At 38.5% G+C, this 26,623-nt stretch overlaps 1 protein-coding gene and 1 long non-coding RNA gene across 11 annotated transcripts in view; one reads left to right on the forward strand and one right to left on the reverse strand.

Moving 5' to 3' along the window:
* TBC1D4 (TBC1 domain family member 4) overlaps positions 1-26,623 on the forward strand; it is a 181,828-nt gene that overhangs the window by 59,971 nt on the left and 95,234 nt on the right. The gene's annotated exons all lie outside the window — the stretch shown is intronic.
* Positions 14,648-26,623, reverse strand: part of LOC140608009 (uncharacterized) — a 52,623-nt gene continuing 40,647 nt past the window's right edge. The window contains exon 4 of the long non-coding RNA XR_012009942.1: positions 14,648-17,970. This is a non-coding gene — a long non-coding RNA (uncharacterized lncRNA). The remainder of the gene's footprint in view (positions 17,971-26,623) is intronic.

Here is a 26,623-nt window from a genome sequence, read left to right on the forward strand (position 1 = left end):
CTAAGCTAGTATCAGCCATCTTGTTTGGAAACCATGGAGTGTTTTTGTTTTTATAGTTCTTAATTTCCCTCTAGTGTCTTAGTTTCAACAGGATGATATTTTTTTTTTTTTTTTCAACAGGATGATAAAATGGGAACTCAGTTTGAGTTCCTATGTGCCCATTACTCTTATGGTCCAGAGCTGTACTTCCAAAACAGGGCTTGCTGAGGGTGACAGTATGGAACACAGGTTTGGGAATCCCAGCTCAACATCCACCTTCAGCCTGTCAATGAGGCTGGCCAGGATGGTAGGAGATCTGGAAATTAGAGGGAGGTTATGTGGCTAGTGTGTTGTGAGCCCCATCTCAGCAATAGGGTGGCAAGGAGAGCCTGATGTTTGTATCCTGGAGCTTGAGGAACAGAGGGGACCATGTGTCAGTTATGCCAGAGAACTAAAGGGGAAGAAGCTGTATGATGCAGCTAGTGGCAGAGAATACACAGTGGATGGGAAGTAACCCCTTCTCCACTGGACAGTGGGCCAGAGGAATTTATAGATGACCATTGAGAGAAGGTGCATTCATGGTTGTCAAGGATGGAGCAGGGGGCCCACCCATGGGTGGAACAGGCAGCTTTTGAGCATCTGCACAGCAAGCCATTGCAGATACTCGCAGGACATTTATAACATTCTCTGCCCCTTTACCTTCCCAATGGGGTCAGAAGCAACTGCTCACCAGCCAGTAGGGGGTTAGGGAGATCTGCTCGCCAAGTGAGAGGCAGCAGACCTGAGGATGGCAATGCTCTAGTTTTTTTTTTTTAATTCTTTTTAATTTTTTATTTATTTATGATAGTCACAGAGAGAGAGAGAGAGGCAGAGACACAGGCAGAGGGAGAAGCAGGCTCCATGCACCAGGAGCCTGATGTGGGATTCGACCCCGGGTCTCCAGGATCGCGCCCTGGGCCAAAGGCAGGCACCAAACCGCTGCGCCACCCAGGGATCCCCAATGCTCTAGTTTTAAATCAAGTCCGGAGTTTGGTTTTTACATGAACTGGGTATTTAATGCCTGAACTGAGACTATTTTAGGGACTTTTTATTATCCAACACCTGACACTCTACTGTGGGGCCTACCTTAGATTTAATCCAGGGCCCAAGGAAGATTTAGACCAGTGGAAAGGATTTATAGGAGTGCTTGAGAAGGGGAAAAAAGTTGCATTATGGTTTTTGTGTATTGCTCTTTCAGTATCCTGACTCTTATTTCTTTTCTCCTAGACATTGAGCTCTCTGTGTGTGGGAGAGTGGCAACTTGAGAGAGCTGATTTCTTAGTCATCTCTGGGAATCATACAGAGCTAAACATCCATTTGTTTGATACATATGTATTGAGATTTGCTTATGAGATTAGGCAAAATGTGATCTTTAAAAAGTAAAAAAAAAGTACAGTAACTAAAAGAAGCCTTTTAGTTATAGATTTACAGAAAAGTGACAGAGATATTATAGAGAGTTTCAACATACTTCATGCCCAGACTCCTCTATTGTTAAAATTTTACTTTAGCATGGTGTATTTGTCACTGCTAATGAACTGGTGATTACTTTTTAATCTGTAAATATTAGTATGGGATAGTAAAGGAAACCATGCCACACTATTTATTCCAATGAATGGCCATTTTAATGTCTGGATCAAGGTTTTGTAGTATTTGTTAAAGTTCTTCATGAATTTGCATTCTACAAGTGATATGCTTCCTAATTTCAGTTATAAATCAAAGTATATGGCAAAATTCCCACAGAATCCTATCACTAAGCCCTTTGACCTTGGAATGTCACAAAGCAGTTAAGCTTTTCTTTAAAATCGTTCAGGAGGGACTTGATATTTATGTGAGTTAACATCTTTATTCCATGGTGGAGTGCTTCCTGTTATTGCCAGAAGTAACAGGGATTAAAAGTTAAGATTATTTTTGATTCAGGTGGTTTTGTATAAAACCATAAAGTATCAGGAGGTGACCAAGTAAAATTTTTTAATCTGAGAAATTTTGCTTCCTGCACAGCCCAGCTTTTATATTCTTGATCCAGACAAAGTGTGCGGTCTTCCTCACAGAATAATTGAAAAGAAAAAGTTAATGTACGAAAAATACTTGAAAAGCCAAAAGTCCTACCTAAATTCAAGCAACAGAATAGATTTTGTGTTAATAATGTGGCATATACTTTATCACTGTTTGCCAGAGTCACATTTGGTGATCTCTTATTTAATATTTATGTATTCACAAGTATAGTTTAAAGCATTAAAGTAAATAATGATGAGGTTAGAAGTATACTTGACCTGTGTACAATATGGGGGTTAGGAACACTGACGCTCACACGTTTAAAAATCCACATGTGATTTTTGACTTCCCCAAATCTTTATTGGCAGCCTATTGTTAACCAGAAGCCTTACCAATAACATAAAAAGTCGATTAACACATATTTTGTATGTTATGTTTCTTCTCTACTGTATTCCTACCATAAAGTAAGCTAGAGAAAAGAAAATGTTGTTAAGAAAACCCTCAGGAATGGAAAACATGTTTGCAGTACTGTCCTATAAAAAATTGGGGTATAAATGGACCCAACACCGTTCAAACCTGTGTTTTTCAAGGGTCAGCTGTACTCTCAAATGGTATACCTATGCAAAAATGGCTTGATAAACTTGTTTTTGAGGCAGCTTAATCATTTGTAATGGAAATATCATCTACTAACTTTTTTGAGTGTCAGCCATTCTTAGCAGTACTGTAGTTCCTGGGACTCTTTACATCACACCTGCTCCCAGTGCTGGTGATTCAATGTCTTATACAACTCCAAACTAGGTATGTGTAAAACCAGTTCATCTTCTAGGGGCCTCTGGGTGGCTCAATAGGCTAAGCACCTGACTCTTGATATCAGCTCAGATCATGATCTCAGGTCGTGAGATCCAGCTCTGCATCAACCTCCACCCAAAGTGTGGAGTCTTCTTATCCTTCTCCCTCTGCTGCTCTTCCCAACCTTCAAAACTGAATGAATGAATGAATGAATGAAATCTTTAAAACCAGCTCATCTTTTAAAGTCATGATTGTTTCTCCTGACATCCTCTTTTCATTTTTTTTTTTTGACATCCTCTTTTCAAATTATGGTAATCATTCAGTGACCTACCTCAGGTTTCACACTTGGCCTTTGATCTTCTTTCCATCCCTGTATTCATATAATCTTTCATTGTTTATGTTGAATGGCCTCTGTATGCGTTTCTTCATTTCCACCTCTGAGTTGTTAGTTCAACGTTGGATCACTTCATATCTGCATTATTGACATAGCACCCTAACTGGTCTGACTTCTATTTTCTCTTTCCTAAGACACACACAGCACACTTCCACACCCACAGAGACAATGCTGTCACAGCAACACCCTCCCCTCCCTATATTCTGCCTGTGGGCGTGGACACACACACACACACACACACACACACAGAGTTTAGTTGATCTAGCTCATGATCAGATTAATGTTACTAAGGGACTTCATCATTTCAACCTACTAAAATACTTTCAGTGGGTAGTTCCTAGTTCTTATAGATTGTGATCTGGACTTCTCAGTCTGACTTTGTAGGCAATTCACTTTTTTGTTCACCTTTATTGAGAGCTCTTCTTCTGCTATGCCCCTGGATTTCTATATGTAGAAAAAGATATATGTGCCCCTTATTGAGATTTTCTACAGAGGCTTTCTACTAGTCTTTGTTTAATAAAGTCAGATATTTTTGTGGCATTATTCAGAACTCAGTTGGGATTGTCTATTGGCCTAGGCCTAGAATCCTCCTCCTCTCGCATAAAAAACTGAGTATATTCTCCAGGCAAACTGACTGGTTCATTCTTATACTTCTGAAAATTTATAGGATTAAATAAACTTATTAAGCATCCTGTGGTCACTTGGCTCAATGAGTGGAGAGACAGAGAGACAATAAGACAGAGAGAGGCAGAGACACAGGCAGAGGGAGAGAAGCAGGCTTGTAAAGGTGGAAAGAATGGTATTGTGTATGTCATTTCATTCTAATGATCTGCATTAGAATTCGACTTGTGTTTGCCATATGCTTGCCTTTTAGGTTCAATAAAGCAAAGGAACAGTTGTGGAGTAGACAATTTAAATCATTTGTTATAAAGTATGTGGCACAGTGTTAGGGTACTTTTGGCTTATCTTTATAGCTTGATATAGCTTTTGCCACTTGGATTCATTGTCCGGTGTGAAGTGTCTGGCTTTTGAAATTGGTTAAAATATTTTATATCTATGCTTAGAATGTAGGTTGTGAATTTCCTCTTTCAGTATTTCTTTTTTTTCCCTCCAATATTTCTAAGGTAGTTATTTTCACTGTTCATTTCTGTGTGTTATCTCTGAAAAACAAACAAACAGGCATGTGTTTAATTTTTTGGTAACTAAATATAGATCTGCACATCATGTAGGGGCATTTTTCTGTGCAGTGTGCCATGACCCGTCTTCTTAGGCAAATAGCATGTGTGGAGTTTATTTATAGTTTTGATCTCTAATCTTCATTGGCTCTTAGTTTATTTGGTGCATAATTCACTAGGGTTATGGGTTGCGGTGTTTAAGGATAAGCTGAGGAGAAGGAGAAAGACAAAAGACACATTGTCCTATCATGTAATACTGAGATGTGATCACACCTGGGCTACTATACACATCATGGTGTATGTGGTTTAGGTAGGCCATGGAAAAGGACAGATCAAAAGCTTAGGAGCTTTGAGTATGAAAGGGGGAGAGAGGCATGATATAGAAAAGCTTTAACATGTATTAAATATTACTCATTGGAGCTACCATTTACTGAGTTATTCTTAGGAGCATGCACTGTGTTAAGAACATTTTATATATTAGCTTACTAAACCTCACAACAGTACTCTAAAAGGATTGTTACTCTCTTTGTACAAAGTAGGCAACGGGGTTTCAGGTCTGTGGCAAATCAGGATAGAATAAATGAGCATGCATTTGGTGAACAAATTTAAAAATCCTGAAGCTGAGTAAGTTCTTTATAACTTCTGTGAAGTAGATCAGAACATTTAAGTTTTCCATTGGATTCATTTCCTCCAAGTAGGATAGAGCAGGACAAGTATAAATCAACGCTAGTATTTAACGTCCTAAGATTAGAAGGAACTTTTATAGCTCTCTGGAAAAGGGTTTGCAAAATTTATTAATTGAGGTTGCATAAATGTCTAAAGAGAAGCTGAGATGGCAGAGAATATTCATGATCTCTTTGAGGGTCTTTGTAGGCAGCAGAACTTTTAAAATTATTTGTAGGATTTTGTTTTCTACGAAACTTCATCAAAGATGATTGAATCAAACTGCATACTTCAGACTGGAGTGAACTAAACTAACTTGTGAAAATTCTAGGGGGGCCTGACTACTTTAAATTACCTATCAGGGAACCCTGGGTGGCGCAGCGGTTTGGCGCCTGCCTTTGGCCCAGGGCGCGATCCTGGAGACCCGGGATCGAATCCCACGTTGGGCTCCCGGTGCATGGAGCCTGCTTCTCCCTCTGCCTGTGTCTCTGCCTCTCTCTCTCTCCCTCTCTCTCTCTCTCTGTGACTATCATAAATAAATAAAAAATAAAAAAAATTACCTATCAGCTATAGTATTTGAAAGGGGGAAAAAACCCTTAATGAGTATTTTTTAATAAATCCACACTGGAAAAGAATCAGGATTTGCTAAGACTCCTAAATTGGAATAACCCCATAATTGTGAACTCAGCCTTTATGTCCCTAGCCTTAAATTGAGACAGTTGATGAACTTCCTGGACAGAAGTGAAAACATACTGTTTAAAAATGAATAAAACATTTAAAATTGGGAATGAAATTGTACATGTTTATTACAGAAAAAAATTAAAAACAAATTGAGTAAAGAGGGAAAAAAATGCCCCAAATTAGTCATCACTGCGATATGAACAATGGTAAGATTATGCATGTACATTCCTAGCATTAAAAAATGTATATGTATTTTGTATATACATTCCTAGCATGTATAATTATACATATATATAATTATATGCACACACATTTATGTACTCAAAGTATAACTTTCAAAAAAATGTTTTCTAGAGGTTAAGACAGATAACAGCTCTAGCTCTTTCTGAAAAAACAGACGTTTTAATATATTTGTGTGTGTGTGTGTGTGTGTGTGTGTGTGTTGGCTTTGCCCTGAGTGAAATGACTAAGACCTAAAATTTCTATCTGGCAATAAACAAGCCAAAAATGATGTTAAGAAAACAATTGCATTTCTAATAGCATCAAAAAGACTAGAATAATTAGGCATAAACTCAATGAGAGACGTATAAAGCATGTACACTGAAAACTACAAGATGTCATAGAAAAACAATAAAAAAGTCCTAAGAAATGGCAAGCCATTCATATTCATGGAAGTATTAATATTGTTATAATATCCTCAAGGTGATCTACAGATTCAATTCTTATCAGAATCCTACCTGACTTTTTTGCAGAAATTGACAAGCTGATCCTAAAATTCATGTGGAAAGGCAAGAGACAGAATACTTAAAGCAATCTTGAAAAATGCAAAGTTGGAAGACTCATACTTACCAGTTTCAAGATTTATTACAAAACTGCAGTGAATAAGACAGTGTGGTACTCACATAAAGATAGACCTATAGATCCATGGAACAAATTCTGAGTCAAGAAACAAACCCCTACTCTCTCTCTGTGTCTTTCATGAATAAATAAAATCTTAAATAAATAAATACGTAAAATAAAATTGAAAAAAAAATCCCTACATTTAAAGTGAAATGACTTTTTGAATAGGATGCCAAAAAAATTTAGTGGGGAAATAATTATCTTTCTAATAAATGGTGCTCAGAAAACTGTATATCCATGTGCAGAAGGATGAGTTTGCACCCTGTTTCACACCATTCCCCAGCATTAACTTAAAGTGATCCATAGATAAATATAAGAGTTAAAACTATAAATTCTTAGAAGAAAACTTTGGAGCAGATCTTAAATGGCTTAGTCAATGGATTTTATATATGACCCTCAAAATACAAATGTCAAACAAACAGGAAGGTTAAGTTGGACTTCATCAAAATTAAAAACCTTGTGTACTTTTACCATCAAGAAAGTGAAGGGATAAAAAAAAAATAGAAAAGAAAGTGAAAGGATGACTTACAGATGCAGAGAAAATATTTGTGAATTATATTTAAAAATTTTATTTTATTTTTTAATTAATCTCTACAACCAACATGGGGCTCGAACTCACAAGCCTGAGATCGAGACGCATACTCCACTGACTGAGCCAGCCAGGAGCTCCTGTAAATCATATATTTAAAGACACTCATTGTCTGAGTATCTAAAGAATTTTATTTATTTATTTATTTATTTATTTATTTATTTATTTATTTATTTATTTATTTATTTTTATTATTTTTTTTAATTTATTTTTTATTGGTGTTCAATTTACTAACATACAGAATAACTCCCAGTGCCCGTCACCCATTCACTCCCACCCCCCGCCCTCCTCCCCTTCTACCACCCCTAGTTCGTTTCCCAGAGTTAGCAGTCTTTACGTTCTGTCTCCCTTTCTGATATTTCCCACACATTTCTTCTCCCTTCCCTTATATATTCCCTTTCACTATTATTTATATTCCCCAAATGAATGAGAACATATAATGTTTGTCCTTCTCCGACTGGCTTACTTCACTCAGCATAATACCCTCCAGTTCCATCCACGTTGAAGCAAATGGTGGGTATTTGTCATTTCTAATAGCTGAGTAATATTCCATTGTATACATAAACCACATCTTCTTTATCCATTCATCTTTCGTTGGACACCGAGGCTCCTTCCACAGTTTGGCTATCGTGGCCATTGCTGCTAGAAACATTGGGGTGCAGGTGTCCCTGCGTTTCATTGCATTTGTATCTTTGGGGTAAATCCCCAACAGTGCAATTGCTGGGTTGTAGGGCAGGTATATTTTTAACTGTTTGAGGAACCTCCACACAGTTTTCCAGAGTGGCTGCACCAGTTCACATTCCCACCAACAGTGTAAGAGGGTTCCCTTTTCTCCGCATCCTCTCCAACATTTGTGGTTTCCTGCCTTGTTAATTTTCCCCATTCTCACTGGTGTGAGGTGGTATCTCATTGTGGTTTTGATTTGTATTTCCCTGATGGCAAGTGATGCAGAGCATTTTCTCATATGCATGTTGGCCATGTCTATGTCTTCCTCTGTGAGATTTCTGTTCATGTCTTTTGCCCATTTCATGATTGGATTGTTTGTTTCTTTGGTGTTGAGTTTAAGAAGTTCTTTATAGATCTTGGAAACTAGCCCTTTATCTGATATGTCATTTGCAAATATCTTCTCCCATTCTGTAGGTTGTCTTTGAGTTTTGTTGACTGTATCCTTTGCTGTGCAAAAGCTTCTTATCTTGATGAAGTCCCAATAGTTCATTTTTGCTTTTGTTTCTTTTGCCTTCGTGGATGTATCTTGCAAGAAGTTACTATGGCCGAGTTCAAAAAGGGTGTTGCCTGTGTTCTTCTCTAGGATTTTGATGGAATCTTGTCTCACATTTAGATCTTTCATCCATTTTGAGTTTATCTTTGTGTATGGTGAAAGAGAGTGGTCTAGTTTCATTCTTCTGCATGTGGATGTCCAATTTTCCCAGCACCATTTATTGAAGAGACTGTCTTTCTTCCAATGGATAGTCTTTCCTCCTTTATCGAATATTAGTTGCCCATAAAGTTCAGGGTCCACTTCTGGATTCTCTATTCTGTTCCACTGATCTATGTGTCTGTTTTTGTGCCAGTACCACACTGTCTTGATGACCACAGCTTTGTAGTACAACCTGAAATCTGGCATTGTGATGCCCCCAGATATGGTTTTCTTTTTTAAAATTCCCCAGGCTATTTGGGGTCTTTTCTGATTCCACACAAATCTTAAAATAATTTGTTCTAACTCTCTGAAGAAAGTCCATGGTATTTTGATATAGGGATTGCATTAAACATGTATATTGCCCTGGGTAACATTGACATTTTCACAATATTAATTCTGCCAATCCATGAGCATGGAATATTTTTCCATCTCTTTGTGTCTTCCTCAATTTCTTTCAGAAGTGTTCTATAGTTTTGAGGGTATAGATCCTTTACAACTTTGGTTAGGTTTATTCCTAGGTATCTTATGCTTTTGGGTGCAATTGTAAATGGGATTGACTCCTTAATTTCTCTTTCTTCAGTCTCATTGTTAGTGTATAGAAATGCCACTGACTTCTGGGCATTGATTTTGTATCCTGCCATGCTACCGAATTGCTGTATGAGTTCTAGCAATCTTGGGGTGGAGACTTTTGGGTTTTCTATGTAAAGTATCATGTCATTGGCGAAGAGGGAGAGTTTGACTTCTTCTTTGCCAATTTGAATGCCTTTAATGTCTTTTTGTTGTCTGATTGCTGAGGCTAGGACTTCCAGTACTATGTTGAATAGCAGTGGTGAGAGTGGACATCCCTGTCTTGTTCCTGATTTTAGGGGAAAGGCTCCCAGTGCTTCCCCATTGAAAATGATATTTGCTGTGGGCTTTTCATAGATGGCTTTTAAGATGTCGAGGAATGTTCCCTCTATCCCTACACTCTGAAGAGTTTTGATCAGGAATGGATGCTGTATTTTGTCAAATGCTTTCTCTGCATCCAATGAGAGGATCATATGGTTCTTGGTTTTTCTCTTGCTGATATGATGAATCACATTGATTGTTTTACGGGTGTTGAACCAGCCTTGTGTCCCGGGGATAAATCCTACTTGGTCATGGTGAATAATTTTCTTAATGTACTGTTGGATCCTATTGGCCAGTATCTTGTTGAGAATTTTTGCATCCATGTTCATCAGGGATATTGGTCTGTAATTCTCCTTTTTGGTGGGGTCTTTGTCTGGTTTTGGAATTAAGGTGATGCTGGCCTCATAGAACGAATTTGGAAGTACTCCATCTCTTTCTATCTTTCCAAACAGCTTTAGGAGAATAGGTATGGTTTCTTCTTTAAACGTTTGATAAAATTCCCCTGGGAAGCCATCTGGCCCTGGACTCTTGTGTCTTGGGAGGTTTTTGATGACTGCTTCAATTTCCTCCCTGGTTATTGGCCTGTTCAGGTTTTCTATTTCTTCCTGTTCCAGTTTTGGTAGTTTGTGGCTTTCCAGGAATGCGTCCATTTCTTCTAGATTGCCTAATTTATTGGCGTATAGCTGTTCATAATATGTTTTTAAAATCGTTTGTATTTCCTTGGTGTTGGTAGTGATCTCTCCTTTCTCATTCATGATTTTATTAATTTGAGTCTTCTCTCTCTTCTTTTTAATAAGGCTGGCTAATGGTTTATCTATCTTATTAATTCTTTCAAAGAACCAACTCCTGGTTCTGTTGATCTGTTCCACAGTTCTTCTGGTCTCGATTTTGTTGAGTTCTGCTCGAATCTTTATTAACTCCCTTCTTCTCTTGGGTGTAGGATCTATTTGCTGTTTTTTCTCTAGCTCCTTTATGTGTAAGGTTAGCTTTTGTATTTGAGTTCTTTGCAGTTTTGAATGGATGCTTGTATTGCGATGTATTTCCCCCTTAGGACTGCTTTTGCTGCATCCCAAAGATTTTGAACGCTTGTATCTTCATTCTCATTAGTTTCCATGAATCTTTTTAATTCTTCCTTAATTTCCTGGTTGACCCTTTTATCTTTTAGCAGGATGGTCTTTAACCTCCACGTGTTTGAGGTCCTTCCAAACTTCTTGTTGTGATTTAGTTCTAATTTCAAGGCATTATGGTCTGAGAATATGCAGGGGACAATCCCAATCTTTTGGTATCGGTCAGACCCGATTTGTGACCCAATATGTGGTCTATTCTGGAGAAAGTTCCATGTGCGCTTGAGAAGAATGTGTATTCAGTTGAGTTTGGATGTAAAGTTCTGTAGATATCTGTGAAATCCATCTGGTCCAGTCTATCATTTAAAGCTCTCGTTTCTTTGGAGATGTTGTGCTTAGAAGACCTATCAAGTATAGAAAGAGCTAGATTGAAGTCACCAAGTATAAGTGTATTATTATCTAAGTATTTCTTCACTTTGGTTAATAATTGATTGATATATTTGGCAGCTCCCACATTCGGGGCATATATATTGAGGATTGTTAAGTCCTCTTGTTGAATAGATCCTTTAAGTATGATATAGTGTCCCTCTTCATCTCTCACTACAGTCTTTGGGGTAAATTTTAGTTTATCTGATATAAGGATGGCCACCCCTGCTTTCTTTTGAGGACCATTCGAATGGTAAATGGTTCTCCAACCTTTGATTTTCAGGCTGTAGGTGTCCTTCTGTCTAAAATGAGTCTCTTGTAGACAGCAAATAGATGGGTCCTGCTTTTTTATCCAGTCTGAAACCCTGCGCCTTTTGATGGGGTCATTAAGCCCATTCACATTCAGAGTTACTATTGAGAGATATGAGTTTAGTGTCATCATGATATCTATTTAGTCCTTGTTTTTGTGGACTGTTCCACTGAACTTCTTCTTAAAGGGGAATTTTAAGAGTCCCCCTTAAAATTTCTTGCAGAGCTGGTTTGGAGGTCACATATTCTTTTAGTTGCTGCCTGTCTTGGAAGCTCTTTATCTCTCCTTCCATTTTGAATGAGAGCCTTGCTGGATAAAGTATTCTTGGATGCATGTTCTTCTCATTTAGGACCCTGAATATATCCTGCCAGCCCTTTCTGGCCTGCGAGGTCTCTGTGGAGAGGTCTGCTGTTACCCTAATACTCCTCCCCATAAAAGTCAGGGATTTCTTGTCTCTTGCTGCTTTAAGGATCTTCTCTTTATCTTTGGAATTTGCAAGCTTCACTATTAAATGTCGAGGTGTTGAACGGTTTTTATTGATTTTAGGGGGGGATCTCTCTATTTCCTGGATCTGAATGCCTGTTTTCCTTCCCAGATTAGGAAAGTTTTCAGCTAGAATTTGTTCAAATACATATTCTGGCCCTCTGTCCCTTTCGGCGCCCTCAGGAACCCCAATTAAACGTAGGTTTTTCTTTCTCAGGCTGTCGTTTATTTCCCTTAATCTATCTTCATGGTCTTTTAATTGTTTGTCTCTTTTTTCCTCAGTTTCCTTCTTTGCTATCAACTTGTCTTCTATGTCACTCACTCGTTCTTCCACCTCGTTAACCCTCGTCGTTAGGACTTCTAGTTTGGATTGCATCTCATTCAATTGATTTTTAATTTCTGCCTGATTAGCTCTAAATTCTGCAGTCATGAAGTCTCTTGAGTCCTTTATACTTTTTTCTAGAGCCACCAGTAGCTGTATAATAGTGCTTCTGAATTGGCTTTCTGACATTGAATTGTAATCCAGATTTTGTAACTCTGTGGGAGAGAGGACTGTTTCTGATTCTTTCTTTTGAAGTGAGGTTTTCCTTCTAGTCATTTTGCTCAGTGCAGAGTGGCCAAAAGCAAGCTGTATTGGGAAAAAGAGAAAAAGAGAGGAGAGAAAGAAGGAAAGAAAAGAGAAAGAGAAAAAAAAGGGAAGAAAAAAAACGAAAAGAAAAAAAAAGAAAAAGAGAAAGAAAAAGAAAGGAGAAAAAAAAGGGGGTGGGGGAAGGAAACAAATCAAAAAGCAAAACAAAACAAAACAAAACAAAACAAAACAAAAAAAGAACCACGGGGGAGTATCTTCTGATTCTGTGTACTTTAAGTCCCTTGGCTTCTCCTGGAAGTTGTCCGTCCAGCTGGTCTTCTGGGGGAGGGGCCTGTTGTGCTGATTTTCAGGTGTTAGCAGTTGGGGGAGCTGCTGTGCCCCTGCCTGGTGCAGGGCTCGGTGGGGGTTGTTTACCCCGTGAGGCCGCAGGAGGAACAGCCCCAGTGGCGGGGCCAGCCCTGGAGCCCTGGATTCAGCTCCGGCAGGAACTCCGTCTGCAGGGCCTGGAGGCTCCGGGGCGGGGCCGCTGATCTGCTCAGCTGGGTCAGGAGCGTCCTCGCTGTCCTGGGCCCTCCCGGCCTCTGCCTGTCCCGGGGGAGGCCGGATCCTGGGCTGTGTCCCGGCGCCCTGTGCTCCGGAGCCTGCGCTGTTGGATTCGCGCTCCCGGGCCGCAGCCCCCTCCGCAGAGCCGCCGCCCAAGCACCTCCGAGCTGCTCCTGGAACCGCGCAGCCCCCTCCGCACGGAGCCTCTTCCTCTGCCCGAGCCCCTCCGAGCTGCTCCCGGGGCCGCGCAGCCCCCTCCGCGGAGCCGCCGCCCGAGCCCCTTCAGCTGCTCCTGGTCCCGCCGGGTCCCGCCGTGCGCGCTGCAGCCCTTAGGGAGCTCGGCGCACTCTCCTGGGTGCGCAGTTGCTGTTACTGTCCCCGGGAGCCCGAGGGCATCCCCGCCCTCCTGGGTCCTGCTCCACCTCCCCGCGAGCCCCTTTCCGCCCGGGAAGGTCGGTGCAGCTCCTGCGTCTCCGGGACGGGGCTCTCCTGTCCTGGGGACACTCGCCCCGGCCTCAGCCCGGCTCCTCGCGGGGCCCCTCCCCCTTGGAGGCCTTTTGTGTCTTTATTTCTTTTTCCCCGTCTTCCTACCTTGATAGAAGCGCGAACTCTTCTCACTGTAGCATTCCAGCTGGTCTCTCTTTAATTCTCAGGCCGAATTCATAGATTTTCAGGATGATTGGAAGGTTTTCTAGGTAATTTGGTGGAGACAGGTGATTTGGGGACCCTGCTCTTCCGCCGTCTTGCCCCTCCTCCTCTAAAGAATTTTTATAACTCAATAATAAATAAAGACAGATCATCCAATTAAAAAATGCACAAATAGAGTGACATTTTTCCCAAACGACATGCAAATGGCCGATAAGCATATTAGAAATGTTCAATATCATTTGCCATTAAAGAAATACATATCAAAATCATGAGATATTATCTGACACCTACCAGAGAACATCTATAATAAAAAAGACAGACAATAACAAGTGTTGATAAAGAAGGAGACTAATTGGAAGTCTCATGCACTGTTAGTGGGAGTGTAAAATGGTGCAGCCACTATGGAAAACAGTTGGGAATTCCTCAAAGGTTAAACATAGAGTATATCATATCACCCAACAGTTTCACTCCCGAGAGAAATGAAAACATACTGCGTACAAAACTTGCACATGAATGTCATAGCAGCATTATTCATAATTGCCAGTAAAGTAGAAACAACCTGAGAGTCCATCAGGTGATGAACAGTTAAGAAAGTGGTATATCCATGCAATGGAGTCTTATTTGGCAAATAATAATAATAATAATGGAGTTTAGGAATTATTAATATATCTTACAACACAGATGAACCTCAAAAAGTGCAACGTGAAAGAAGTCGGTCACAAAAGACCACATGTTATGGAACATCATTTGTGTAAACATGTTCACCATAGTCGAAAATATATGGACAGAAAATAGATTAGTGGTTCCTGAGGCTGAAGGAGATGGAGATATGGAGGTATGACTGGTAATAGGTAGGTACAAAGTTTTCTTGGGGGGTATTGGAAATGTTCCCAAATTGGATAATGGTGATGTTGCACGACTTTGGAAATATACTAAAAACTAGTGAATTGTACGCCTTTAAAAAAGTGAATTTAGGGATCCCTGGGTGGCGCAGCGGTTTAGTGCCTGCCTTTGGCCCAGGGCGCGATCCTGGAGACCCGGGATCAAGTCCCACGTCGGGCTCCCAGCGCATGGAGCCTGCTTCTCCCTCTGCCTGTGTCTCTGCCTCTCTCTCTCTCTCTCTCTCTCTCTGTGACTATCATAAATAAATAAAAAATTAAAAAAAAGTGAATTTATGTAAGTTATATAGTCATAAAGCTGTTAGAAAATGCAGTGGCTTATTTTCCAAGATTTTCTGCCGGGTTCCCTATTTCTCTTTTATCTGACCTTCTATTTTCTTTTCCTATCTTGCTTAAGTTTAATTTTTATGGACAGCAGTTTCTTATCAGATTGAGTTCCTATCTTGAATGTGAGCCCTGGGGGAGCAGTTTCCTTTAGACTTTGCAGTGGGCCCCTCTCATTTGCCTGCTTTTGGGGTAACAGAAACCTACTAATGTCAGCTGCTTTTCTCAGAGCGGCCAGCCAGACTCTAGGGAGTACCTGTTGGCTACTCTGGTTCTCAGGCTCCTTACTCATCCCATTGCTTTCCTTTTCTTTCCCCAGTGATACAGAGACCATGCATGTCTTGTAGCTCTATGTGATTTGTACCAAACAAGTTGGTACAAATCAAACAAGCATTTTGGGATTCAAGAGGTTGCTTTCTCACCTCATTTTGTTGTGGATGTTGTCCATGAATTTTGGTTTTTTAATTCATTGTTCTGTTTTTATGGGAAGATTTAGGAAGATTAAAAACTGTGCTTCCATCACTGCTGCCAGTTTTGTAGAATCCAGAAGTGTAGTCTTTCAGACAATTTGAGGAAGAGATTTGAAAGGCATTAGTCTTGCAAAAACAGAGGATATCCTCTGAGAGATGTTAATATCTTTAAAAGAAGAACCCATGGCTTATTAATCTTACTAAATCCAGCACTCAGCATAGGCCCTGGCATCAGATAACACCCAGTTGAACATTGGTTGAATAAACAGAAGTGCAGAGAGATGAAGGAGAGTGAACTGGAATTTAGAGCTAGTATGTACCTACCAGCATTGACATCCAAGAGGCCTGGATGAATAGTTTTCAAATCTCCTTGCACATGTAGATCAGAAATACTTCTGAAGCTTTGGTCAGCTATTCAGTTGTTTTACCTGGCTCAGTTTATCAAGAACTTGTGAAATGTGAAATGATTCATAACTCTTATTTTCGGTTTCCTTAGGAAATTGATGATCTAAGTTTCTTTGATTCTGCATGTACCTGAGCATGTGCTAGACCCGTTATTGACTCATAGGTCATACACCCAGAAGTCCATGGCCTTAGATTCTTTTTCTGACCCTAAACTGCCGTAAACCCTTCTTATGGGCAAATGCATCTTATCTCATGAGATACTATCTTGCCATGCGGACCTTCCAGTCTGATACGGAGAAAACTGTCCGATCTTTCCTGAGCTTTCTTGTTTCTCTCATAAATCACTTTCGTTTATTCTACTCTTCCAGGAACCATAAAAAAGTTAGTAAATAGAACTATATATCTTACAAAAACGACTTCCCTCAAGGCCCTGTATTCTGAAATTGCTTCTGAGTTGCCTTGGGCTAGCCACTGCAGTGTGCTGAATCCTTCCTGATCCTCTTATCCTCATCAACACTTACCCTCCAGTGTTTAATTTCCTTGGTACTCTTTTTTTTTTTTTTTTTGCTACATTTAGTTTCATAAAATTGTGCTGAGACAAAAATGAAAGACAAGGGGATAAAATACTCTGTCAGCATATTTATTTGTATTTGAACAAAGGCCTGCAGTGCTTTAAGTCAAAGAAGTTAAGCTGTATAGAAATTTGAATACCTTTGGCAGCTTGCAAATCCAGCTGATGCCCAGCCATCATCTTGGAAATAAGAAAGAGTTGTGAATAAAATTTTAAGGAACACGATATTCACTCTCTGAGCCTCTGTGAAAATGATTGGTGTTACATTTCTGCTTGGACTCTTCAATGATTTTCTTAACAGTTTCTTTTGAAGATTTGTATTCAAGACAGCTTGTCAAAAAGCAAAGGAGCATGTAGGCATATTGCCCTCATGGTTGGATGCTTTTAGACACTGCAGCTGTTTGAAAGGTCTGAGTGAACTAATTCATTTATGCCTGAGAAACCTATCTCCCTGATGTTAGTGCTTGTCATGAACATCCTTCTCAAAATGATAGTGAGGGAGAGAGAGAGGTATAAGGCATATAGGCAGCGATACTTGATTTCAGCTTAAAAAAGGAACAACACAAATATGTTTTTAAAAAATAGATGAGGATTTGTAATCTTGGTATGTCATACTTGAAATTTATTGAAACTTCCTTGTTTTGGTTTACCCTTTGGAACTGTGCCTTCTTTTGTATAGAGTGGTCAATTTAACTCTTTAAAGAGGTGAATTTTTGGATTAAAGTTTTTCTATACTTTAAAAGTCTTATAATATTAAAAGATGCTTATGGTACAGTTTATGTACTGTGAATGTATAAAAAATAAAAAACCCGCAAAAAACAACTTCCCTTTTGATTCTCCTTCCCCTCAGGAAATTATAGACCAGTCAGTGCATACTTTCTAGACTTAAAAAAATACATACATATGATTTATTGGAGATGCATGTATTGTATCTTTTTCTAAAAATTACATCATACTGTTTATGCTGTTCTGCAGCTTTATTGTTTCACCTAATAGTCCATGGTCTGTCCTTCATCTAGATGAGAATTTAATGAGCTGAATTCCCCCTTTTGTATCCATAAGGGTATTAAATGTTGGCCTATATGTAAGAAAGATGTCAGGGAGAATGACAGCCCTCCCCAAATATTTTCCCCTGCTCTAGCTGTAGCCTAAATACATGTGCCAGTACCTAGAAGTCATTCAACAGCTGTCAAGCCAATTGCACGCTGCTGGTGACCTGGAGGAGAAACAGCAGCTGGTAGACAAGTGTAGCCACTCTGTTTCTGAGCATGGGAGGCAGGGCAGCAGATGGACATATTTCTACTATTGTTCTATTTTTAACTACATGGTTTCTTTTTAGGTGTTTTCCTTGTACAGTAAAAAAATGGTTTTAATGACATATTTTAAAAGGTGATTTAAAAAATTGTGGAGAAGAAAAATCATCCATAGGCTCTTATTACCTGAGTTAATTATTAACATTTTATTTCTTTTTTCCATGCTTTCTATTAAATGAACTGTTAGAAATAGCACTTTACTTCTGTGATCTTCCTCCCCCAAACCTATCATTCTAGTGTAATCATGAGAAAAGCATTAGAAAAGTCCCAGTTATGGAACATTCTACAAAATGCCTGACCAGTATGCCTCAGAATTGTCAAGGCCATCAGTAACAAGGGAAATCTGAGAAATTGTCATAGCCTGGGGTAGCTTAAGGAGACAAGATGGCTAAGTGTAATGTGGCATCCCAGATGAGACCCTGTAACAAAAAAAGGACATTTGGGAAAAGTTCAGAACATCTGAATAAGGCACAAACTTTAGTTAAAAATAATATATCACTATGGGTTCACTAATTGATGTACCATACCAAAGAAAGACGTTAACAGTAGGAGAAACTGGTTTGGGTTATATAGAAACTCTGTATATTATCTTCACATCTTTTTGGTAAATCTAAAACTATCCAAAAATAAAAAATGTTGAAGTGTTGTAATAATACTATGTATACAGTTCTGTGTTCTGTTTCTTACGTTTTTCTTACTGTATTCTTCTTACTTTTTAATTTTTAAAAAATTAGTGATTGGAACGCCTGGGTGGCTCAGCAGTTAAGCATCTGCCTTCTGGCTCAGGGCATGATCCTGGAATCCTGGGATATAGTCCCATATTGGGCTCCCTGCATGGAGCCTGCTTTTTCCTCTGCCTAAGTTTCTGCCTCTCTTTCTCTCTATCTCTCATGAATAAATAAATAAAATATTAAAAAAATTAGGGATTATTTACTACTTTTCAGAATGAATATGCTGTATAATTCATGAAACTAGTTCTTTTCATATATGAAAGAAATATATATATATTATTCATGAAACTATTTCTTTCATATATGAAAACAACTAGTTTCATGAATTATATATATATATATACTCTGACATACACATATCATATAAATTGTTTCTAATAATTGATAATGCTCTGATGAACAGCTATATCATTTAGTTGTATCTCTGTTTTAAAGAGATTTTTAGGGGCACCTGAGTGGCTCCATTGGTTAAGTGTCTAACTTTTGGCTCAGGTTGTGATCATGGGGTTATAGCGTTAAGCCCCATGTTGGCTCTGCACTGGGTGTGGAGCCTGCTTGGTATTCTTTCTCCTCCCCTCTCTCTTTCTATAAAAGGGAAGGGACTTAAAAAATAAATTCAAAAAGAATTTAAAAAAAATTATTTTCAATAATAATAATTTTAAGAAGTATATTTCTATATTTATTTTGTTGTAGTGTAGGGGGGAATAGTTTCCTAAAAGTAAACTTACTGGTTGAGTTGTATGAAGCATTTTGCCCAATTGTTTTACTGAAAGCCTATTCTAATTTGCAATCATACCACCAGTATCTATAGATGCCTGTTTTTTTTTTTTTTTGTAAATTTATTTTTTATTGGTGTTCAATTTGTCAACATATAGAATAACACCCAGTGCTCATCCCATCAAGTGCCCCCCTCAGTGCCCGTCACCCAGTCGCCCCCACCCCCCGCCCACCTCCCCTTCCCCCACCCCTAGTTGGTTTCCCAGAGTTAGGAGTCTCTCATGTTCTGTCTCCCTTTCTGATATTTCCCACTCAGTTTTTCTCCTTTCCCCTTTATTCCCTGTCACTATATTTTATATTTAGATGCCTGTTTTCACTGGACCTTTTTTATCTGTATAATCTTTTGTTTTATAATCTTTTCCAAAGTTGACATCTTCTTGATATAATTTGTGTTTAATTACTTTTTTTAACTTAAATACTTCTAACTTGTCTTTATTACTTTTCTTAAGAATTATCATAAGAATTATTTAAGAATTACATTCTTTGTCCCACTGGAATCTGTTAATGCTGTCTGCTTGCTTGAGTTCTTTAAGTAGTAAACACTAACCCTTTATAATAAACGTAAGAAGAGATGAGATATTGGATTTTATATATACTCTTTTATAATAATGCTGTATTGACAATAGAAAAAGGAAAAAGAATTTATAATAAAATTTAATGTAATTAAAATTTGTATCAAAAGAAATACAGAAATAATAGTAGGTAATCAGATTATCATATTGTAAACCTAAAACTAATATAATAATATATTTCAAATATACTTCAATAAAACTGGGAAAGAAACAAATAATAGCAAGTAGTACATCACTTTCTTTGTATATGTGTTAATTTTTTTGGAGCAGCATGCGAATTGTGGAAATGTTGGAGTGTTTAACAAAATTATTTATATTTCTTGCCTGTATTCATTAATCTATCTACGAGATCAAAATTAGTTTTGTAACCCTATGACAATGTGCAGAAAAAGACAGAAGTATTTACAGTGTAGTTTAAACAACATAATTGAGCTTATAATAATATTTTCTTTAGTAATGAGAAACTAGTTGTTAACAAATGATTTTTATTACTTCTATGAAATTAGAACCAAAAATTATTTTAATGCTTTCTCCCCAATGGAAGAACCCACAAACTTTTCTCTGAAAAGTAAAATGAATAAGATTGTAAGGCTCCTGTGGTGAAGAGGTGGAATTAAAAGTTCATTGACCTTGGATCTGTGATACCTGGCTATGTACCAGGACTAGGTCATCACCCATGGGTGAAAGGCAGCTCAGTCTCCTGGTTTGGTTTATTTTGGGACCTGCATGCTTGGAAAAGACCTTAATAGAAGGGCCCTGGAGCATGGGGGCTGTGTGTCCTTTCCCCATGACTACAAATGCCACACATACTGTGAACCAGACTGTGGACCTCATTCCCCCAGGGCCTGATGGCTGGCATGCTTCACAGCTTCCTCTTACTTTGGTCAGTGACAGAAATTCACATGCTTTGTGTGTGTAACTCTGAGTTCCATTTTCCCCTTGGGTGCTTATGCAGTATATGGGGATTAAAAGGTACAAACTTCCAAATATAAAATAAATAAGTCATGGGGATGGGGATGAGAAGTACAGCATGGGGAATCTACTCAATAATACAGCATTGTGTAGTGACAGATGGTAACTACACATAAATGGTGTTGAGCATAGTGTAGTGTACAGAATTGTCCAGTCACTATGTTGTACACCTGAAACTAATGTAACATTGTGTGTCAACTCTATTTTAATACTCTTCTGTATCTCTCTCACTTTTACGTTCTTTGTAAATTTTTCCTTTTATTCTGTGCTTACCTGAATTAAAATTCATATACCAAATAATTTATTAGAAATCTTTTCATCCCAGATCATGATACCTCTGTGTGTTTGTGTGTGTGTGTGTGTGTGTGTGTGTGTGTAGTGAGGGTGGAAGATCACATGGAAAGTAGTTTTTAAAAAGGAAGTTTTGGGGCACCTGGGTGGCTCAATGGTTGAGTGTCTGCCTTTGGCTCAGGTTGGGATCCTGGGATCAAGTCCTGCAGGGAGCCTGCTTCTCCCTCTGCCTACGCCTCTGCTTCTCTCTATGTCTCTCATAACTAACTAAATAAAATATTTTAAAAAGTTAAAAATAAAAAAAATAAAAAGGAAGTTTTATGTACCAAATGAAATATGTGGAGTCAGGTAAGCAAATGGCCTTTTAAATGGGGAGTGTAATCAGAAAGTTCAACTTTAAATAGTATGTTTTCCTTGAAGCTCTTGCCTGAGAATGGAATTATTCTGCAATTATACTGCAATCATTATATAAATGGTTGGTTCTTGTAGGGAAAGAATAGTGAAATGTTCTGTGAAATGTTCTATTCATTTCTTTTGAATTTTTCAACAAAGCTTAAGGGAGAGAAAAATGAAGGTGTACACCTGGAGAGAATGGGATTGACATTTTTGCAGTCTACCACAAGCTCTAAATTACTTTGAAGCCTCTGTTGTATATTAAGAATGATTGCAGATTTTAATTTATTCTGTAGTACATCTTGTTTATTTTGATAGAAAAATGTTTAAAATTGTTCATTAGTGGGCAGCCCCGGTGGCGCAGCAGTTTAGCCCCGCCTGCAGCCCGGGGCGTGATCCTGGAGACCCTGGATCGAGTCCCACATCAGGCTTCCGGCATGGAGCCTGCTTCTCCCTCTGCCTGTGTTTCTGCCTCTCTCTCTCTCTCTCTCTCAATCTGCATCTCTATAAATAAATAAATTTAAAAAATTGTTCATTAGTAAAATTATTTAACTCCTTCTCTCCAATCTGTAAGTAAGAATGATTCTGCTGGAATGCAAGCTGTGTATAAGCTTGACTTTGGGACATCCTTGGCTGACAATTCCACATCCTACAGAGTACACATAGTCTCATTTAAATAGCTTGTAATAGATGGAGAAGGAGCAGTTCAAGATCTCCATGTTTTAGGAGATGCTAATCAGAAGTTTTCTTTGAAGTGTTCATTTGAGCAAAAGTCCACAGATTTTCATGATATGAGTAATGCTTCAGGGCTTAATGTTTGCTTCTTATTAATTCGTCTACTAATTTGACAGATATTCTAGTCTCCGGGACTTAAAAAGTGTCTGTCTTCATGGAGATTACAGTGTACTCTTTCTTATGGCTTCCAATTTGATAGACACATTCTAAAGCTAGTTTGAACTTGTTCGTTTTATTTCTCAGTAGCTAAAAAAACTTCAAGTCCAAACCAAAAAAATAAATAAATAAACCTTCATTATCTGGAAGATAACCCTGTTGCATTCCATGGGTGAGAAAATGTTTATTAATCTGTAAATTCTGTTTAATTATTGATAAGACAAGAATTTCTCATTGCCAGAGTATTGTATGTTTAGATTTTCTATGTAATTCTTGATGGGAAAAGAATTGATTGTACCTTTGAAGGTGAAGTACTGTGTTCTTTCTAATCACACTTTTAGCTACTGAAAAAAGCTGCCTGATGCAGAAGCCATTTAGGATTCTATACTGATTGAAAATATTAGAGAGTTTGTCCTTGTCTGTGAAGTCCCTGACTCATAAATAGCTCATGAATACAAACCACGGCAGGTATCCTGCCCCACACTGCTCACCCCCACCATCCTGGGAGCCATCACGGGAAGGAAGCTTGGAATTTGTGAAGGTAATGCCACCTGTGAGGAAGAAAGGGGGCAGATTGTGACAAGAAGAGGCCAGGTGATGTGGAGACTGCTGTCAGCAAGCATGATGATCAGGGAGACGGTTGGTGTTGGCAACTTTTCCTTTGAAACATATTTTCCTTCTTTTCTGCCTAATTTTTAAGGAGCATTTTGAGAATTATAGCCTATTAAAGGTGAATGAGAGATCAAGACATTATCTAGTTCTTGCATAACACTAATGTTGTATGGAAAGGAAATCGAAGCATGTTCAAAGTGACTGATCCAAGCTCACATGGTTAATTCGTGGCACCATATGTGCATCTAGATTTCAGAATGTGGTCTACGGCAATTCTGAAGTCCAATCAGTTCCTCCTGTCCTGGGGGGCAGAGAGCGTACTCTGGATAGGGCCCGTTCTCACTGGGAATGGTTTTCTGTAATTCTCGGCTCCACCCTCTTTGTCATCCTTCTCTCTAATATGATGTGGATAGGTTTTTCAGCCTGCTTCCTAGCTAGAGTAGTTGGGCGGCCCAGAGGGCTCTTTGCATTTTGGACTGTTTCATTTCATTTTAGTCCAAGCTGATATAGCTTCCAAAATTTTTAAGGGTTTCCTGTATATCAAATTATATCCTGCTCTGTTGGACAAAAGTCACACCTAGAAATACCTTTGCGATGAATTGGCCCTTCTCTATGTCAGACTGGCTGTTAGGTTGGCCTGGGATAGCACCTTAAGATCTCAGAAGACCCTTTACCTCGCTGAGAGAGTCTAGGAGGCAGGCCCTCAGATCTTTGGGGTTTTAAAAAAAGAGGTCTTACTTTCTTGATATATATCCTGAGGCCATATATACTGGCAGACTCCTATTCAGGTCTTTGCCCAGAGATTATGAGGCTGTTTTTCACTTTGAGAGTCTTTTGCTGAGGAAGATTGCAGATGAGAAGCAGTTTTACTGTTGGATCTGTGAAGTCCTAGGTTCTTTAAATTTCCTCTAATTTCTGCTTGAAAACCAAACAGTTTCTTCTAAGTTTATCTTGTTTCCCCATAGTTTATTACAGGCAGCTAAAAGAAGCCAGTTGTACTTTTAACTTTTTTCCTGGAATCTCTTCAACTTAACCTACAAGTTCATTAGATATTCTCTCCACTGTACACTTTACTGCAAACACGTTTTACTGCATTTTGTTGATACACAACTCCTGTCCTCTTTTTTCCACCTTTCAACAGCAATTATCTCACTGTCCTAGCTCCTGTTAGCAGTTTGCTTGATGCCACTCTCCAATGCCCACTCCCAAAGCCAATGTCACATATTTAAGATTTTTGTTTCGGCACCACTCCATTCCAGATATTGATGTGGTATTGCTCATTGCATAATGAACCACTCTCAAACTTAGTGGCTTCAAATAACAACATGTATCTACTCACTATCCTGCAGTTTGGGTTCTCTTTGGTGAGGACAGCTTATCTGCCCTCCACCTGGTGTCTTCATGTGGCTGGCTTGGGCTTCCTCATAGCATGGTGTCTCATGGCTCTCTGGCTTCTTACACAGCTGCTGGCCTTTTTTCTTTCCCCAGAGAGTGAAAGCAGATGAAGCCAGGCCTTCTTCTTTGGGCCTGAGTTCAGACATCCTGGGGTGCTGCACCAGTTGCATTTTGTGTGTCAAAGGGCAAGCCTGGATTGAAAGGAGGCAAATAGCTTTCCCCTCCCAATGAAAGAATGACCATGAATTTGAGGCACTCTCAAATCCACTGCACTGGATAATTCCTGGGTGTTTCTGGTTTGGGTACCTGGTAGATGATGCTACTATTCATTAGATCAAGTTTTCCGGGAAAGATCATCGTTGACTTACAGGCATGTTTCAAATAAAGCAACTCTAAAAAAAAAAAAAAAAAAAAAAAAAAAAAAAGCAACTCTAAATTTCAAAGAGATCAAGTCCAAAACAAGAGAAAACAAAAATAAAGGAAGAAAGCAAAAGGAAAAGAAACTGGCCCTGCCAAAGACGTACTGCCTTACTCTCCCTGTCCTCGCGCCTTCCCATGTATGATCTGTTACTATATTCATGTCTTTTACATTGTCACCATTTTCTATCAGCAGTTGGCAGCACCTCTTCACATTTTTATGTCTGCTCTGACACCTTTGGCTTTACCACTTTTCTTCTACTTCCACTTCCTCTACTTTAAAAAAAAGAGTTAAAATTGATCATTACATTGTGAAGTGTCTGTAATTCATGATCATAGGTTAATTTTAAAATGTGACCATTTAAAATTTTAAGTCCCTACCAATGTTTTCTTTTTTTTTTCTTTCTTTTTTCAACCTTTTCTGCTTTAATTCTATCCTTAAATTCCTTTTATATCTTAGGCATACTAACTAATCTTGAAGCCCTTTGGTTTTCTAGAAATCCTTCATTCAGGTCGAGCCTGTTTACCTATTTCAGCTGGGACCCGTGGCGCTGTTGTCTGTGGCACAGCCCTCCAGGGTGGATTCACTGTTTCCTCCATCTTATGACTTCCTGTTTCTTATTTTACTCTTGTTTTGCTCAAGTATATCTTTAAATAACTTCTCCAAAATCCTTATATGGGTAAATCTTCTGAATCTTTTCTTCTCTGAAAATGTATCTATTCTGTGGCCACAATTTTTTTTAAACATTGTAGGAAAAGAAATTCCTAAGTACTCAGAGCATTATCTCCTAATTACATCATAAATGCATGTAAGAAATGTGATTACTTGTTTTTTTGGTCCCTGCCCAAAATCTATGTCATGATCCCCCTTTTGTCTGTTCCATGATTATTGTTTAATTTTTTCTTTTTGGTATCCATAGTTTTGAGTTGTAGAAATTGAAATCAGACATTAGTTATTGGGTTTATGTATTGATAATTACACTGGATGACAAACTTGTGAGGTTTTCCCTAACTGGAAATCATTATTGTGAAACAAATAGGTAATCCTCTTCTAGGAAAAGAAAAACTCACAAAAAATGTTTGGAGTATCCTCATTTAGTTTTTGTTCAAGATTCTCTTTGCTTTTTTCCTGGTGAGATATGGTCAGATTGCTAAAACTCTTGTTTCAGGAAGGTTTGTATGTGCAGGTGAACTTGAGCTTTATCTTTTTGAAACACAGTCAATAAGAGCAGTGGTGCTCTTAAGTCAGTTCTATCACCCCTCCTTTGAAGCAGCTGTTGAGATAATAAAAGGTTGAGCTATAAACTCCATTAACTGCAGTCATGCCTGGAAGAAAAAGGTGCTTTATTATTTTAGTATAATGAATGAAATTGTCTGTGAGGCTTTACTGAGTTTTTTCCTACACCTCTGAAGGTGTGAGATTTGACACTGGTAATTTTTAATGAAGGAGACTGGATTAAGCATTCACCTTTTACATAAATTAGAAGCATGTGAAATAACCCTGTGGAAAACATTGCTTGGAAGCAGGAACCACATTAATAGCAGATCATGAGACCAACGAGGTGCTCTGTCGGGAAGTCCAGTCAGTTGGTTGCACAAACAACCTGATCCTGTATATAAATGAGGAGGCTTATATAAACCAACCAATTAAAATGGAAAAATACAAAAATTAACTAATTCTGGAGCCACAGTACATACCAGTGTGTCATTTTTTTTTCTCTAGTGAGTTGTAAACTTCATAAACTGTTTATGGGTTTGCTATATATAGTAACCTATCAAGTGATACAAGAAATCTTTATAAATGGTCTTTGCTAGTATACAGATACTTAAATGTTAGAAGGATGTATTTCTTATTGTGACCTGTAAACTTCATCACTTACTTAAAAAAAAAATATATGTGAAAAGGGTTTTTTAGTTTGAAGTCAGCTTTTTACACATCATTCCTCTTGAGATACTCCAGTTAAGAGCCTTTATGGTGAGGACACCATGGGAAGGAGTAGGAGTAGATGTATCCTTTTCAG

This window comes from Canis lupus, chromosome 17 (genome assembly GCF_048164855.1).
Source record: "Canis lupus baileyi chromosome 17, mCanLup2.hap1, whole genome shotgun sequence".
NCBI classification, from domain to species: Eukaryota; Metazoa; Chordata; class Mammalia; order Carnivora; family Canidae; genus Canis; species Canis lupus.